The 5189-nt window shown below is 39.4% G+C and overlaps 1 protein-coding gene across 4 annotated transcripts in view; it reads left to right on the forward strand.

The window, feature by feature from the left end:
- Positions 1–4584, forward strand: part of LOC135103000 (sulfotransferase 1A1-like) — a 16972-nt gene extending 12388 nt beyond the window's left edge. For all 4 annotated transcript variants that reach the window (XM_064008838.1, XM_064008808.1, XM_064008818.1 and 1 more), the window contains one exon: positions 3938–4584. The gene's annotated coding sequence lies outside the window, so the exon portion shown is untranslated. The remainder of the gene's footprint in view (positions 1–3937) is intronic.
- Positions 4585–5189: the final 605 nt, after the last annotated feature.

The raw sequence follows: 5189 nt of genomic DNA on the forward strand, positions 1-5189 counted from the left end.
ACAGACCACCGACTAGTACAGAAGAAATTAACACCTCACTGTGGCAGGAATTAAATAGAGCAGGCAGGTACAGTCAGGTATGTGTGGTAGGAGATTTTAATTTTAGGAATATCGACTGGAGTCTGATTGTGGGTAACAAGGAAGCAGAGGAATTTCTCAAGGTAATTCAGGATAATTTTTTTAAAACAGGTAGTCGTAGAACCCACAAGGGGGAATAATATTCTAGATTTAATTCTTACTAACAGGGAGGAAGCAGTCACGCAGGTAGAGGTTGGAGGACAGCTAGGTAACAGTGACCACAGGGAAATTAGGTACAATTTAGAATGGGAAGAAACTGTTAGAAACAAAAACACTAGAAAAATACATGACTTTAGGAGAGCAGATTTTGAAGAATTAAAAAGGTACTTCCAAGGAGTGGACTGGCAAAGGATGCAGGGTGAGGTCAGGTCAGGGACGGAGTTCAGAGAGATAAGGCAGGATGAGAGAGGTGAGGTGAGGCGTGAGGGTGTAGGACAAGAGGAGGGAAGATGTGTCCGGAAGGGAGGAGGAAAGAGGAAGGGGGGAGATGGGTGTTAGTATGTTGGAATGTCAGGTCATGGTGAAATGAGAGAGGTATGGTCTAGGCGAGTAGATGAGGGAGTGGAGAGGATGGTAGGGGACGAGATGAGGGGATTAGGTGAAGTAAATGTAGATGAATTGTATAAATATTTCGTAGATAAAGTTCATACAGGTCAGTTAGCAAATATCCCGTATAGAACAATAAGATCACAAAAAATGACACTAAATGGATGACTGCTAGGTTAAAGCATTATATAGGGCGTAAGAGAAGTATATATAAGAGATTAAGGCCAGGTGAAGAAGTTTTAAGGACACAATATAATGAATTAGTTAGAACGGTCAGGAAGTTAACGAGGAAAGCTAAGGACAATTATGAATTAAAGGTAGCCAGCCAGGCGAAGACGGACCCCAAGGGATTTTATCAGGTATACAGGACGAAGAATAAGGATACTGTAGGTCCATTAAAGGCAGCAGATGGGGAGCTGGTTAGTTCTGGGGAGGAGAAAAGTAAACTTCTGAATGATTATTTTTTAACTGTCTTCACCCAGGAAAACATGCAGGATATGCCAGATAGTGAACAGGTGTTTAAAGCAGATGAGAATGAGAAGCTGACAGATATTTCTATAACTAGGGAGATAGTGGAACAGGAGATAGACAGGCTAAAAAAGTTCGTCACCAGGATCTGATGAAATATATCCCAGAGTACTTAAGGAATATAAAGAGATTATTAGTGAGCCGTTAGTTTCTGTCTTTAGGAAATCACTGGAGTCGGATGAGATACCAGTAATGTGGAGGCAGGCTAATGTAGTATTCATCTTTAAGAAAGGAGATAAAACTGTAGCGTCTAGTTATAGACCTGTCAGCTTAACTTCAGTTGTAGGTAAAATGTTAGAGTCAATAATAGCGAGGAACATTTGGGAACATTTAGACAAACATAACTTGATAAATCAGTCACAGCATGGCTTCACGAAGGGGAAGTCTTGCCTGACAAACTTGTTAAGTTTTTACAGTAAGGTGTACGAGGCAGTAGATAATGGTGATAGTTATGATATCTTATATCTGGACTTTAGTAAAGCATTTGACAAGGTACCCAATCAAAGGCTCCTGAGAAAGGTTAGGGCACACGGGATAGATGGGAAGGTGTTAGGCTGGATAGGGTCATGGCTTGGTAACAGGCGACAGAGAGTGGTAATAAACGGCTCGAAATCCGAATGGGGTCATGTAATTAGTGGGGTGCCACAGGGATCAGTATTAGGGCCATTGTTATTTCTAATGTATATCAATGACTTGGATAGTGGAATTAGTAGTGATGTTAGTAAATTTGCGGATGACACAAAGATAGGTAGATTAATTAGGTCAGAACCGGATGCCATCGCCTTGCAGGCAGACTTAGATAGAATGAATGAATGGACGGATAGATGGCAAATGCAATTTAATATCAATAAATGCAAAGTGCTTAGCGTAGGAAGAGGAAACCCACACAATAGGTACACATTAAACAACCAAACTCTGGTAGGTACAGGGTACGAGAAAGATTTAGGAGTTATAGTTAGCTTTGAACTCCGTCTAGGGAAACAATGCATAGAAGCCAGAAACAAGGCAAATAGGGTACTAGGATTCATTTTTAGGAGTGTTAAAAGTAGAATGCCGGAAGTAATATTAAAGTTATACTTGGCGCTGGTCAGACCTCATCTAGACTACGCTGTGCAGTTCTGGTCCCCACATTACAGAAAAGATATAGGTCTATTAGAATCAGTACAGAGGAGAATGACTAAAAGGATACAGGGGATGAGGAGTATTCCTTACGAGGCGAGGTTCAAGCTGTTAAATTTACATTCTCTAGAGAGACGTAGGTTAAGAGGGACCTGATAGAAGTCTTTAAGTGGTATAAGGGTTATAACAAGGGAGATGTAAGCAAAATTCTTAGGATCAGCAACCAGGGTAGAACAAGAAATAACGGATTCAAGCTTAAAAAATTTAGGTTTAGGTAGGAGATAGGAAAAAATTGGTTCTCAAATAGAGTGGTAGATGAGTGGAACGGACTCAGTAATCATGTAGTTAGTGCTAGGACACTAGAGAGCTTTAAGAGAAGATTAGACAAGTTTATGGATGGGGATAACAGATGGAAATAGGTAGGTGTGTTTCATACAGGGACTGCCACGTGTAAGCCTGGTCGCTTCTTGCAGCTTCCCTTATTTCTTATGTTCTTATGTTCTTATGTTCCTCTTTTTTTACTGACTGTCTTTAGCTTCTTTCTCATCACCCCAAAGTTGCATGTCTTACTATCATCTACAGCTATTTTCATGCCAACTGCTCCTCTGATTTTGCTAACTGCATGTTTCCCCTCCTCCCGCGGCCTCGTTGCACAAGACTTTGTTTTTTTCTCTCACCCGTATTCTGTCCACCTCTCTAATGCAAGAATTAACCAGTATTCTCAGTCATTCATCCCTTTCTCTGATAAACTTTGGCTCTCCCAGCTTGCTTTTCTATTTCCACCTTCCTATGATTTGAACCCCTTCAAGAGGGAGGTATAGAGGCACTTATCCTGTATTTGTGACTAACACTTTTGATTTTGTAGGTGGACCAGCACCTCAGTGGGCCTTTTTTTTTTTTTGTTGCACTTAGCCGGTGCCCCTCCTACATAAACACACACACACACACACACACACACACACACACACACACACACACACACACACACACACACACACACACACACACACACACACACACACACACACACACACACACACACACACACACACACACACACACACATAATTACCACCCCCCATTGAGCCTTCAGTTTCTGTACAAGTGATGAACACTACAAGTACTACCACTGTCACATTGATTAACTTTTCTTAGAAATGCATTGGCCCGCGAAGGTTCAGTGTAGGTGGTGTGAACTGACTCAGTGAACCCTGGACACTTAGTTCTACTATGTCAGGATTCATCCAGGCAGTGTTCTGTACAGTGAGATGGAAAGTCAGCTTGTACCATTGTAATGCTTCCCTGGCAGTTGTTTCACTATTGTTAGGCGGGTGTAATGTCTGTTAATGACGCTTTGCAATTAGTACGTTCAGTCATTATTTAATATTACACTTCACGTCAGTGTTTTGCTATCATAGAAGTGTTCTTTTTCCCCGTAACACCTGCACATCATAATTTCAAATGTGTGAAAGGTTAATAGGAGCTGAAACATATAACAAATTTCCGACTCTTATTTATATAACGCGGTAGTCCAGCATACTTTATTCATATTTCTATTTCTATGTTAATGTGTATGTGAATGTGTCTTAGGTCAGTCTCCCTTACATATCAAAAATAAAAAACTTATTAACAAGCTAAATGATCACTGTTAATTATCTCTCTCCAGGCGGCCATCTTGCTGTACCTACCTAGCTACACTGAACGATGGGGTGTGTGGCTGCAGGACTTCCACTGGCAGCTGCATCATCAGCATCTTTTGTTTTCCTTGGTTAACGTAAGCTGCCCAAACCTTATCACTGCCCATGCTTCCTCCTCCTCCTTCTCCTCCTCCCTTCAGAACAACGCCAGACGTACTATACTGGGTCAGTGGGGTCAGTACCACCTCACTTGAAATTAATACTTTCATATCCTAACCTACTTAGTTTGAAGTTTTTAGTTTCTTTCTTTTTTTTTTTCTTTTTTAGATTCTCTCAAATTTTTACTATATGTTATTTTTATTGCTTTTATTACCTTTCATTTTTAACATTACTAATATTCTTATTTAGATGTTATATTTTGGCACCATAAAATCTTTCTTGTAGCGCTATCCAAGAGATTTTTTAAACACTTCACATCCGCTTCCTTGATATCTTACATTGTTAATTGATTATCTACTTGACACCACTACTGCTGTTTCTCATCATCACATAAATAACCCACGTTATATCTGAATTAATTCATGTTTCTGAAATTGCCGAAGTAATAGGAATGTTACTCTTTTTTAGAGATTGTAAAACTCAACTAAGACTCTTCAATAAAGTTTTGACAGATGAATATGTACATTATTTCTTAATTTGTTTATTTTCTAATTAGCAATGATAAATATAACTTTTTTCACACTCTGCATTAGACTTTCCGTGAAAACAGCACTTGCTGCTGGCATGACATATTCTGTGGAAAAGATATAAGGAACGTTTAGGCCTGAATGTCTGCCTTATGTAATAACCTTAATCCTAAGCTTTTCCTTTACTGCAAGGATAGTTTCATACAAATGCTGCTATATTCAGGAGCTCAAGTCTGGAGCTCAAGCAAATAGCAAAAATTGCAACACAAAACTTCACCGCCTATAAAAATGCAAGTATATACTGATCTTGTCAAATACCACAGATAAAATGAAGAGTTTAAAAACGAATAATTTGATCACGAAGTGTGAACATGAGGATGTAATAGGTGCTATCTATATTGATGATATTTCAGTCTCTGAAGCGAAAATTGACTGAAGGTAGAGAAGGAAATATATTCTTTAATAATTATTGCTAAAAGATTGATAGAGAGTCGTGCTGTTCCATGTGCTATCGAGATATCAATATCGTACCATGCTTCAGATTAGTTAGCGGGAATAAGTGAACGAATGTTGACATGGCACTGACCACTCGACC

This window comes from Scylla paramamosain, chromosome 1 (assembly GCF_035594125.1).
Source record: "Scylla paramamosain isolate STU-SP2022 chromosome 1, ASM3559412v1, whole genome shotgun sequence".
NCBI classification, from domain to species: Eukaryota; Metazoa; Arthropoda; class Malacostraca; order Decapoda; family Portunidae; genus Scylla; species Scylla paramamosain.